This window comes from Brienomyrus brachyistius, chromosome 21 (assembly GCF_023856365.1).
Source record: "Brienomyrus brachyistius isolate T26 chromosome 21, BBRACH_0.4, whole genome shotgun sequence".
NCBI lineage: Eukaryota > Metazoa > Chordata > Actinopteri > Osteoglossiformes > Mormyridae > Brienomyrus > Brienomyrus brachyistius.
The window spans coordinates 2,859,241-2,872,960 of NC_064553.1; the positions used below are offsets into that span (position 1 = coordinate 2,859,241).

The 13,720-nt window shown below is 42.0% G+C and overlaps 1 protein-coding gene across 37 annotated transcripts in view; it reads right to left on the minus strand.

The window, feature by feature from the left end:
- The window catches only part of LOC125716772 (NACHT, LRR and PYD domains-containing protein 12-like), an 80,227-nt gene that overhangs the window by 49,187 nt on the left and 17,320 nt on the right, over positions 1-13,720 (minus strand). The window contains exon 1 of one of the 37 annotated variants that reach the window (XM_048989469.1): positions 3,014-3,154. The exons of 35 other annotated variants lie outside the window; for them this stretch is intronic. The gene's annotated coding sequence lies outside the window, so the exon portion shown is untranslated. Of the gene's footprint in view, positions 1-1,675; positions 1,813-3,013; positions 3,155-13,720 lie in introns of those variants that run through there. One more of the 37 variants, XM_048989467.1, reaches the window with a different exon arrangement.

The window sequence follows — 13,720 nt, forward strand, 5'->3', positions numbered from 1 at the left end:
TGCGTGACTGATGGCCTTAAGCTTGAATTCCGCTTCATAAGCATGTCTCTGCACAGGAGCCATTTTGGGGTCATTAAATACACACGACTACTGCTCAAGGACACTTGTTTAATTATTTTGGGAACTGCACCTTGTTAGTCAGTGTGTGTAGAACGTTTACCCCCATCCTTAGGAGGAGGGGGTACACTGATTACAGAAACTTTCCGATTGAAACTGCAGGCAGTATTGCTCAGACAAAATTGGAAATTTGACAACACATTGCCTGGGGGAGGGGGTGAGCCTGGCCAGCTCGTCCCCTGCCCACATGTAATGCCCAAAATTTAGTATAAAGGAAAGGGGAGATCTCCGTGTTGACCAGAGCTCAGCCGTGGGATAGAGCGCGCATCGCCCGGCACTTTCTCGGGACTTACGTGATGGTCTCCTGCCAGGACTGAAAAGGGCTCCCCAGTCTAAGAGTGAAGGTAGGTGATGATGGCACGTCCGAGTGTGAATAGCTTTGCTGTGTCAATGTGTTGGTTCAATCAATCATCACAATAACCATACTATCAATTTGCAGTTTCAATGTATGCATGTTTATCAATTTTTTTATATACCTATAATCTCTTGTATTAGCAGTTTTATTCTTCTTAATGATATATGTATATAATTATAATTATTCGATATAACTTGGGACTATTTTGCATTGCCTTTGATCTAATGTCTTGGTATTGATTTTAATGCAAGGTTATTTTGCATCGCTTGTAATAAACAGTTTTCAGAAGCGAACCTAAGTGTGCCTGTTTGTTCCTTCGAGAGCCCTATATCCCCCTCACATCATCTCAAAACAGGAGCCGTGCCACAAGAGCCGGCTCTCTGAAAAGAACTGAATTTCCCATCAATGCTTAACAACTTCATGCAAGTCACCTGACAGGATAGGGAAAAAAAATAGGGAAACGCCACATGCTGCCAGTAGGTGGCAGTAAACCAACCACCGTTGTTTTGTTTTAAGACTTAGCATGCCGTAACAGAACAATAAACCTAAAATTAACTACGTCAAAGGTGTATTTACACGGTTAAATACAAAAGCAGACTATTTACAAGGTAAGAATTGTTACATATGTGTGCAGACAACTCGAACTGAAAATCTCACTCCGGCCAACTGGCCGAAGTTGGCAACCCCGCGTTTTATTTGAAATGAAAAGTAAAATATACTCTTTTCACCCGAAACTGCTTGTCATTCCCATTGCGTTGTTACTCCGACAAATATAAAAAGAATATGAGAAAAGGGGAAAATTCAAGCTTTCCTCCCTTTATTTTTTTTCTTAAATTCCCCTGCTTTATATGCTTGAAGTGTATATGCTTACATTTATATGCTGACATTTTAACTGACTCGCCCGCCAAAAACCCGAAAATCATTAAAAATAGTGTTGTCTCGCAACCGAGCGTGCAAACGAACAAGTAAACAAGCTTATAAAAACGAATAATCCAAAACAGATCAAATTAAATCCGACAAATCAGAATTTGAGAAAGAATAAAACCGATTTCATACTGCCCTAAACAGGGCCCAAGTTAAAGCCCCCACCGTAAATAATCCAGCTCCCCATCGCTCCTGTCACATTAAATCACTGCCGCTGCATGTAAGTGCGTTACACGCTCTTATTTTATTATTAGCCGTATCTCTTAATTATAATCTTACCTTGAAATACAAATTGTCTTCAAATTATTCCAGAATCGTATTCAGGTGCCTTGACAAAATGGCGACTCCAGCTTTAAATTACTTTCACTTTCATTTAAAAAGGAAACGATCAGCTTTGCGCCAAATGAAAAAATAAAACGAAATTTTAGAAAAAATTAAACGGATTTAATAAGAAGGGGCCAAGTTAAAGCCCCCGCCCTAAATAAAAAATAATCTAGTTCCCCATCGCTTCCGTCACGTTAAATCACTGGTGCTGCTGCTGTATATAAATGAGTTATACATGTTTATACTACGGGACCGTTGAATGCTTGAATCCGATTGGCTGACGAACGTTCTGAGGTGTGCAATTATTTTCAGATAAACGCACGGCGAACGTGATTCCAGGTAGCTCTCTTGACCGCATTACAGTTCCATATCACTTCGCATAGTTAACTGTAATAACGGAAATTAGCATACAGTACCTATACAGCACACAGGACTAACAAAAACAACATGACAGACGATTTTCCGAAAGTAAATTTTAATATTTACGGTGAATATGAAACTTTCAACAACTGGGCTGCAGCAGTATTAGTTAGCCTAGTGTACCAACTTAAAGGCTACACATGACATTTCTCACTAGCGAGGTAATAACAGCGCTGCATCTTAAAACAGACTTACAGTTTAGAGACGGTGCTTCACTACACTGTTGAGGGACACACAAAGGTAGCCTAATTCATACAAGCTCTCACTCTCTCTGTTTCTCTGTGTCTCTCGCTCTCTTTCTAATAACTTCATTATTAACTGCATTAGTCTGCTATCAACGGCTCAAGCCTCCATTGCCAGCTTTAAAATGACGTTTTGGAACTAGCAAAAGAGTCGTTGGATGAGATGCGGAAGAAATAATCCTACTCACAATAGCTATTTAAGTAGAAAAACCGGACGAATCCCTTGAAATATATAATCTGATCGATGTCTTGAGGTGTGGCAACCGTAGTATAAGCGGAATAATTGACTCCGGACCGTTGAATTATTAGAAAATAATGCACACCCGAGGTGTAACGGCTTACTAATTGTATTAGCTGTATCTCTTAACTACTGTATAATCTTACTTTGAAATACAAATTGTCTTCAAATCATTCCAGAATCCATGCGTCTTGACAAAATGGAGAATGGATCCTTTAAATTACTTTCACTTTTTACAGCTTAAGCCTTAAAGTGCCCCTCCCACATGCTTTAAACACATGTAAACTTATCAAAACAACACATATGATATGTGGATGTCGGGATAAGAATATAAGTAACATAATAATAATAATAATAAGGATTTCCTTCCTGAAGCATATCAAGGAGTTTTACCTTCTACTGAATGGTAAAGGTCTTCCTCTGGCGCTTAGGTTCACTACTACCAGAAGGCTTAGAAGATGCAGGACGCTTGGGAGCCATCGCCGGGCTTAAAACAAAACGAAAACAAAAGGACCAGAAGCAATGTACGCGGTACACAGAGAACTGTGACGCGTCGAGGAAAAATCCGTGATAAAGCGGTGGATCACTGTATTTTCTTGCAGGAAATACTTTAATAGATTCAACACTAAGTGGCAGTATTAAGCCAATTTTAAATTGTTCCGTGGTTCACAGCAATATGCGCAGCATTCAGTAGCGCGTCCTGAGAAGCGAAAGGGTGAACATTCCATATCACTGTTTAAACATAATCGTTAGATTTGTGCGCCCCTTCCTCTCTACATATAATAAAGGTTCCTCCTCTTGAATCGTAACATAAATTGATGCTACAGCCACTTAAAGGGGAAAGAGAGGCCATGACACTCACTGTGGGTGAGACTGTCTTGTGCAGTCAGTCACTGACAGAGGTGCCCGGCTTCCCATTGGCTACTTTAATGGTTCCCATTAGATTAGACTGTAGTGACTGGCAGGTCAGTAACGACGTTCACCTTGCATTTAGGGGCCACTTTACCACCATCTCTTCCAACATCTATTCTAAAGGTCACACCTTCTGTCTCCATAGTCATAAGTGCCCATTACATGTCAGCCCCCCCCCCCCCCACATCTGAAATAGGTAGATTAAGCTGGAAAAGCAGATCTAAGGCTGATTTTTACGGTCAGAAACTAGACACTTATAATTTCCCTAAATCTCACTTAGGAATGACGGTTATTTTCTGGTGACTATGCTTTATCAGACCAGATGGTGGCGCTCTTCTTTCTACACGGTGGACCATGCATCTCTGCTTTAAGGCCTGTAATTATGCATGTCCTGTGGGGGGGGGGGTCCCCAGACAGCATCAGTGCAAACTGAGGACAGCGCTGACATTGACAGACGCAGCACCGTAAGTCTGATACCTTCTGCACAACCTGATGCTGAAGCCCAATGTGAAAATGAACCACAAATGGTGCATTTCTGTGAATATCATGTGTTACATAAACACACCAGGTGACACTTTACTTGGCAGGACACAAATAATGCAGTTTTATACTATTAGTTATGTTGTAATTAACCACAAGCCACGTCTAAGTTACATACTGATCTCATGTTCATTCATCATTAATGAATCATGATGCATGTTTTACCTCAATCAGTTACTATATTTATTACTAAATCTGCTAATTCTGTAAACCTTTGTGAGCTACCGAAGGAACTACTGAAGGAACCACTGAAGGAACTACCAGGGATCTGCTGCAGTAACTGACTTATTACTAAGAATTTCTGTTCCGTCAAGTAAAGTGTCACCAAATGCTACTTCCCTGATTAATGTAAATCCCTGGTTTTTATATGAATTACGTTACACTTGGACAGCGGCTGTGCATTTGACCTTGAGGTTACTGACGTTTCCCAGGTTGCCGGAGATGCTGAGCTTCCTGCAGATGACAGACAGTCCGTCCACCTTTTTATAGAATATGAAGTGATTAGATTGATCGATCCCAATATACACAGGTGCCACTAAAGTTACATACAAATGCATTTTCATTTCACAGTCTGCCTGACTGTGACTTAACTGTAATGAAGCTGCTACAGTTACAGTTCAGTTTGCTTGAATGATAATGATGTAACACACTGGCCATTTCCATATATGGTGAAAAGAGAAACTTCATTTTGATTTGCTTTGAATCGATGAAAATAATGAGCTAGTTGTGTTGGTAGCTATTTATTAGTTAGTCTGGCCTGAGCAGGCGACAAGCTCAGCCTGAATAGGTTTAATTTTTTGCAATTATCACAAGAATAATATACAATAATTCAAAATTATATTTAGTTACATCTGCATATTGTAACAATGTAAAAAACAAAAACCCCAGACACAGGAATTCCAGTGACCCCCTAAAGGGGCCGTGACCCACTGGCTGAAACCCACTGTGGTCCTATTAGAGTAGGTGGGTGAACTTCATTATGCAGGGAAGCAGCTGCACAGCTTTGGAAAATCACCTTAACAAGACTCAGAATTAGTTTAGTCAGAAGCTGTATTAATCACAATTTCAGCTCAGAATTTCAGTCAGATAAACAATACAATACAGTAAAGTTTTAGTTTATTGATAAATGCTTTTACCAGAATGTTTAAATAAAGGCAAACATTTACATAGCATTTCTGAATATTTTTCCAGCACATAATTTTTCATTAAACACAGACAGTGCTTTTCCATCCTTCTTTAATTACAGAACATTTCTGTAAGTTCCTGGCTGCAAAGTGACCCAGCTGTGACTGACAGGTCAACTGGAGCCAGTGAGTTTGAATCCAGTTGCTGTCACAATCCTTTATTCCCCAACCCCTGCTCTTGTGCAGGTTTAACCAGGAAGGTCTTATAGACCCGCCCCCAAGTGAACAGGTGCGCAGCATCTATATAGACAGAGGGGAGAGAAACAAAGAAGCGGCCAGCAGGGGGCGCAGCCAGAACGTGGGGCTCGTCACCAGAGGACGGAGAGTGACGTCAGAGTGAGACCCCGCCTTTCCATTGTGTTCAGTGCTGTATCTTACTGCCGTGCCGATGTGAGTGTATCGTGGGTCATATTGTATCCCATAATCTTATTCCTAAGTGGTGTGGATTAAAAATAGAAACTAAAATATAAAGTAAATCAGGATTCCCAAAAAAGAAATAATAATAAAAACTTTTTCTTGGTAATTTGGAATCATATACAGTGTATCATTGATGAAACATGTTTCACGTTAGTTTTTTTAAGCAAAAATAAAATTAAATGGCTGCAGTCAGAATAGCAACCAACTCATGAACTACGTCCATTTTCATAGTTCTTCTAGCGGTAAAGTTAAAAAGGAAGTTATTAATTTCACTCAATTTTAGTTCGGGTTAATGTTGTACTGCACGTTAAATAATAACTATATTTCCTGCACCTGCAGGGCTGCGGACGGTAACTGAGGGACCGCGGGGTCACATCCTGCCCCCGACGGGAAACCTTCAGTCACTGCAGTGCCGCTGGGGGGCGCAGCGCCGAGGTCGGCTCTCTCAGGCTGCACCTCAAGTTTAATTTCGGCCGAGTTCATAACTGTCCCGAGTTACACAGAGTTAACAGCCACCTACCAGCCTGGATACTTACATGGACGCGTACGGCTGAGGTGGAAGCGGCGGAGTGGGATCCGCTAAAGGGGGGGTAGGGAGGGGTGGGGGGCTCAAGTGTCAGGCTTTGGCCGTGAGACACACGTACGCTTCACCCCCAATGTTACCTCACTCCAAAGTTTGGATGAAACTTGTCAGCCTTGTTATTGTTGTTATAAGGAGGAAATCTTATGGTTTGCTTTTTAAAATGACTTATTTTGGCATTTCGCCTTTAGGAGTTTGGTTCATTTGTTATTTTATCTTTTCCCGTGTTTTAATCAGCTGACAGAGACGTTTGGCCGTTTGCTAATTAGCTTGTCGGTTTTCCGGCACGGCCGTTCACTGTTAGGAAAATTTTATTCCTGCTTGAATTTCAATCATCGAATCTAGTATATGCAGTTAAACGGTTATTATACATGCCGATTTAGTCCAATAGTGCGAGTTATGCTCAGTTGTAACATTAAAGTGACTTTATTTCCCCATAGAGTTGCTGTTTAATTATGTTACTCAGATATGCTTTGGGAATCCGGAGACGAACAATATAGAGTAGAAGGCCGTTAGTGTCATTGTAGAGAGGAAAATACAATATATACATAAATATATAAAATATACATATACATCAGTCACACTTCAGAGTAAAAAAGGTTATACATGTAAAAAATCTGAGATTTACTGTGGAGAAGCGGCAACACGTCACACTGTGATACAGTAAAAATGATTCCTCCAGTGTGCAGTGAGCTATCCCAGCATGCACCACGACACTGAGCAGTTTGGATAATAAACTGCAAACCCTGGATAGAGGGGCTCAGTGAATGAGGAGGTGAATCTGTGCAGGAGGGTCAGTCCATCAGAGGAGACTCTGTAGAAGGACAGAGCACCAGCCCCCCAGTCCAAATACACTCCTACTCTGCGGGAGCCTGAGGGCCGTATGGGTATGAGAGTCTCTTTATTATTGTGCCAGACAGAGTAACTGTCAGGATCACCACGCAGACTCCATGACTTGTCATTGGCTCCAAGCAGACAGTCAGCACTCCATCCATTCCTCCCGATTCCTCTGTAAGTCACTCCTATTTCAACTCTATGTCCATCCCACTCAGCCTCCCAGTAACAGCGGTCAGTCAGACTCTCTCTGCACAGAACTTGGGGCCAGCAGTCAAATCTCTCTGCATGATCAGGACATGGCTGCTCTGCCCCCCATTTCACCTTCCTGTTCCCCTCTGACAGAGACAGGCCTCTGTGTGCTGTGTTGGGGTCCAATGTCAGCTGGCAGGAGTCTGTAGGCAGGAGGAAGAGCGATTAATACCATCAGGATGACAGGCATCTCTGCCATTTAATCACTGTCACACCTCACACACTGACACAGAACTCGCCCCGATACACACATTTTATCCCCAATATATTCCTGCAGCCCTCACGCTGTGTGACAGACTCGCTTGGGTCCGCACTGCACTTTAGCCTGTATTTTATTTATGTGTACAACAGGAAAACAGCAAAGCTTCCCCTGACGAAACAGGAATTCAGCTCTGTGAGATACCTCAGGAAATGTTGGCTGGTGGCGGGAAGAGCCGCGAAAATGCTGTGTGTGCAAAACTAACAGCTTAATTAAGGTAAATAAAATTACAGAGCAACGACATTCATCAGACACTCACCACAGACATATTTACCAAAAAAATCGACACCAAAGATTAATTCTAAAAGTGAGCGTCTTTACTTTAAAATATATGAACTCACTCCCAGCAGCGATAACCGCAGACTGAGCAGAGGCCGGTATCACCGCCGGTTAGGGGGAGAGTACAGGTGCCGTCTTAGGACAATAATAACCAAACTCAAAAAGGAAATGCGTACACTCACCACATGCGTAAAAAGAACAAACGTGTAGTATTTTTTAATGTGTGAAATTCGTTTAAAGACGCCCAGCTACGTCAGAATGTATTTTTTTGTTTACTGAACTTTCACAAAAAACATATTCAATACAACGTTTAGAAATTAAATTTGCAAACACCCCTAAAGACCCACCCCCTGCCCACATGCCCCTATACATTAAAAAAACACTGACACACAATAGGTATATAATGTATATAGGTACAGAGTCTATCCGACTATCAGTAGGATTCATTGGCCGGTACGGTGCTGACTTGTGGCAAAAAATGAGATTAGAAGTAATTAGATCATTGTATATATAATGTGACCTATTTTGCAACCCCGTCATTGTTAATAATGTGTTAAATAGCCAAAGGAAACCAGACGGGCTTCTTTACATAGATCTTGCATTTACACATTGATACCAGTAGAGCGGCTTGTCTGCTTTTTGTATTATGTTAAATAGATGCTTCAGCTGTCAGATGTTAGATGTTACTGTTTATACAGTAATATCTTATATTTCGTTACATGTTTAACTGGAAATTTGCGCAAAGGTTCAAAGTAAAGGTAAAAAAAAAAACAAAATATGAGTACCTTTTATTTTTCGAGTAAATAATCCAAAATGTAATAAGAAATATGTCTCTCCATGTGGTCATTTTATATTGACCATTTATTCAACCACAAAAAACACACAACGTCCACAGGTTTTATCTTGCGTTTATAAGGGTTTCTGAGAGCTGACAGGATTTCAAACCTCTGATGCTCCTCCCCGCTTGGAGTCGCTGGGATTTACTTTGATGAGTAAAGCTCAGAAATCTCTGTATTATCTGTCCCATCACTAACTGCCTGTCATCATCCGATTAAAAGAAGAACAGCAACATAACTGAAATGTCACATGATGAGAAGTAGAGATAAAGGAGAGTAGAAAGTATAAATATCTGCTGGAAGATGCAGTAAAAGTCAAATGTCCACAGCTAAATCTACTAAAGACCAGACATGTGAAAAACGTACTTAAGTACAGTACTGAAGTAACTCTACTTTGTTACTTTCCACCACTGGACACTGTAATACATCGAATTTCATATCAACATATGAAATCTGGTGCGTGAGCGTCGGTCACTGTTGCCAGAGTGAACAATGTTCATGTTCAGTAGCTGCAAACTGATGTGTTCAGTCCACCGTCCACCAAAAATATAAGTGCCTTCAATGAGTGACACCTGTGTAGCGCATTCATGCATAACGCTGAATGGAGAATTAATGGAATTCGTTAAAAAGACAAACAAAAAAAAACTTACATTTCTGTAAGCCCAGTCTGGTCCGGCACTCTCCACTGTGGTCCACACTATAGGAGAAGCAGAATGACATCATACAGGTATATCCATTTATTTAATTATTGTATCTCTCTCACATGCATGTGTCTGTAGCAGGGACAGGCACGCACTCTGTACTCACTTCAGCTTCTCCAGTTTACAGCTGGGATCCTCCAGTACAGCAGAGAGCAGCTTCACTCCCGAGTCTCCTGGGTGATTGTAGCTCAGATCCAGCTCTCTCAGGTGTGAGCGGTTTGACTTCAGAGCTGAAGCCAGAGAAGAACAGCCTTCTTCTGTGACTCTACAGCCTGACAGTCTGCAGAGAGACAGAAAAAGCTCTCAGATAAATAAGATCACCTCACCATTACAAGTGTAGCATTTAAGTAAATGTGACTACTTTCATATTTACAATACAACTACCTTCAATAATTGCAGTTCATAATGCAGAATTCCCAGTAATACTGACCTCAGTATCTCCAGTTTGCAGTGTGGAATACCCAGTAATACTGACCTCAGTATCTCCAGTTTACGGTGTGAATCCCCCAGTCCAGCAGAGAGCAGCTTCACTCCTGAGTCTCCTGGGTGATTGTAGCTCAGGTCCAGCTCTCTCAGGTGTGAGCGGTTTGACCTCAGAGCTGAAGCCAGAGAAGAACAGCCTTCTTCTGTGACTCTACAGTCTGACAGTCTGCAGAGAGACAGGAAAAAGCTCTCAAAATAAATAAAATCACCTCTCCATTACAAGTGTAACATTTAACTAAATGTGACTTATATTTACAATACAACTACCTTCAATAATTACAGTTCACAATACAGAATTCCCAGTAATACTGACCTCAGTATCTCCACAGTATGAAATACCCAGTAATACTGACCTCAGTATCTCCAGTTTACAGTGTGAATCCCCCAGTCCAGCAGAGAGCAGCTTCACTCCTGAATCCTGCAGGTCATTGTCACTCAGGTCCAGCTCTCTCAGGGGTGAGGAGTTTGATCTGAGAGTTGAAGCCAGCACCTCACAGAATTTCTCTGTGAGTTCACACCGGTCCAACCTTAGAAAAATGAAACACTCATAAAAACACTTTTTACACTGGTACACTGTATATTAAATGCAACAGAGGAGAATAGAGGGGCATGACAGAACAGATTTAAAAAAATTTACTAAGAAACATTCTAACAATCATAGAATAGAATAGACTTTAATTGTCATTGTGCAGTAGGTCCGTACAACGAAATTTGCTTATGCAGCCTCTAAAACAATACTACATACACACTCAATAAATAAATACAAATTGCAAATAACAACAAATAAGAATTGAGTTCCACTGTATTAGAGTCCTTTAAAATGCAACTATACAAGCTGGAGGGGGGTGGGTGTCTGTTCAGTTCTGCAATGGCCCTGGGGATAAAGTTATTTTGCAACCTGTAAGTGTGGGCCCCTATAACGCCTCCCAGATGGGAGCAGGGAAAAGAGTGGCTATGAGGGGGGTGTCATGTCCTTCAAAATGCTGTTGACCCAGCAGAGACAGCGGGTCTTAAAAATGCCGTTTAGAGAGGGCAGGAGAAGTGCAATGATTCTCTCAGCTTTTCACCCGACTGACAAACTTCCTGTCCTGGTCTGTGCAGTTGGCGTACCATGCAGTGATGCAGTATGTGATGAGGCTCTCAATGGAGCACTGGTAAAAGTTTTTAAGCAGCTCGGCAGACAGGTTGCATTTCTTTAGTGTCCTTAAAAAGTAGAGCCGCCTTTTTAACCATGGCTGTTGTACTGGCCTCCCATTTCAGGTCCTCTGTGATCAAGATCCCCAGGAACTTAAACAGGAGACCTTCTCTACTTCTTCTCCATTGATGATGAGGGGGTGTGGTGAGGTTTTATGCCTTCTGAAGTCTACTATGATTTCCTTTGTTTTCTTAACATTCAGGGTCAAGTTGTTATGTTTGCACCATCCTGTTAGACAGCTGACTTCCTCTCTGTAGGCTCTCTTGTTATCAGAGATTTGTTCGGCCACAGTTGTGTCGTCTGCAGATTATACCACTGTGTTTGTGGTGTGGGTGGGAGTGCAATCATAAGTGTAGATGGAATAGAGCAACGGGCTCAATGCGCTCCAGTGTTGAGGGACAGGCTCGAGGACAGTCTCACTGTCTGTGAGTGTCTGTCAGGAAGTTCTTAATCCACATGCACAGTTTGTTGTTGCCGCCCAGATTGAGGAGTTTGGTGACCAGCTGGTTGGGGATGATGGTATTAAATGCTGAGCTGTAATCAATGAAAAGCAGCCTTGCATATGTCCACTTATCGCCTAGGTGTGTCAATGCTGTATGAAGAGCTGTGGTAATGGCATCCTCTGTGGACCTGTTTACCCTGTAGACATACTGGTGCTGGTCCAGATTGGGGGGGGGGCAGATTTGAGATGCCTCATCACCAGCCTCTCAAAGCACTTGGCAATGATGGGGGTGAGTGTCACCGGTCTGTAGTCGTTACGAGTGCTGATGTTGCTTTGCTTGGGCACTGGAATGATGGTTGCTGTTTTGAGGCAGGTTGGGACAGTCGCTTTAGCAGAGACATGTTAAAGATGTCAGCAAAGACATCTGCAAGCTGGTGGGCGCAGTCCCTGAGCACTCTTCCCTGAATTGCATCAGGTCCCTCCGCCTTCCTGGTGTTCACCGACTTGAGGGTCTGTGTCATTTCCTCCGTTGTTATTAGGAGTATGTGCTCTGTGTCGTCAGGGAGAGCAGCTCCACTATCCAACCCGGTTGTTTCAAACCGGGCATAGACTGTTGTATGCCTTGCCACACTCCTGTTGGATCTTCGTTGGTAAAGTGACCCTCTAATTTTTCCTTGTAAGCAGCTTTTGCCAGTCTGATGCCCTTTTTCAAGTTGTGCCTGGCTGTGCTGTATACTGCTCTGTCGCTGTGTCACGCTCTCTTAGCAGGGCCTGGATCGCGAGGCTGGTTCTGACTGGTGCCCATTATATTTTTATCCATGGTCCATGTTAAAATCAGAATGTTTAATTTCAATATTACTGTCAGTTTTGTTTATGATTCGCATTAACTAACCAACACAAATCGTTTGCATGTATTAAGAATGAATGACTGTTTCCTATTTCACTACTTGCTTGTTTCTAACCTGGACTGAGTGCTGATAAGTTTGTGGAATATAAGGAAGTAGGACAAGAAAAAATAAGCTGTTTGTGTTTGATCATTATGTCACTGCTGAAATGCATTCTGGGTTTCCTTGATGCCCAATGTTTTTTTTTTTTGTAAAATGGATATTCTGTACTCACTTCAGCTTCTCCAGTTTACTGCTGGGATCCTCCAGTACAGCAGAGAGCAGCTTCACTCCGGATTCTCCTGGGTGATTGTAGCTCAGGTCCAGCTCTCTCAGGTGTGAGGGGTTTGACCTCAGAGCTGAAGCCAGAGAAGAACAGCCTTCTTCTGTGACTCTACAGCCTGAAAGTCTGCAGAGAGAAAAAAGGTCACTAATAAAGAAGATCACCTCACCATTACAAGCATAACATTTAAGCAAATGTGACTACTTTCACATTTACAACGACTTTAAATAATTACAATATAAATACAATATATAAATACAGAAGACCTCAGTATCCCCAATTTACACTCTGGGATACCCAGTAATACTGACCTCAGTATCTCCAGCTTACAGTGTGAATCCCCCAGTCCAGCAGAGAGCAGCTTCACTCCTGAATCCTGCAGGTCATTGTCACTCAGGTCCAGCTCTCTCAAGGGGGAGGAGTTTGATCTGAGAGCTGAAGCCAGCACCTCACAGCATTCCTCTGTGAGATTACAGCTGTTCAGGCTGGAAAAAAAATCACATTAAGACAGAGATATACACAGTCTACACTCCAGTAACAGTACTGATATACAGTCAGGACCATATATATTTGGACACTGACACAAGCTTTACTATTTTCAGCTCGTTAACATGTGCCACCCTCTTTTTAAAGGGGCCAAAAGTAATTGGACAATTCACTTAAAAGCTATTTCATTGACAGGTGTGGGCAATTCCTTCGTTCTTTCATTATCGATTAAGCAGATAAAAGGCCTGGAGTTGATTTGAGGTGCCATGTTTGCATTTGGAAGACTGAGGTGTGAACATACAACATGTGATCAAAGGAACTCAGTATGCAGGTGAAACAGACCATCCTTAGGCTGCGAAAACAGAAAAAAAAGAATTCAAGAAATTGCCATAACATTAGGAGTGACAAAATCCACAGTTTGGTACATCCTGAGAAAGAAACAGTGGTGGATGATCGCAAAATTATTTCCATGGTGAAGAGAAACCCCTTCGTAACAGCCAACCAAGTGAACAACACTCTCCAGGAGGTGGGCA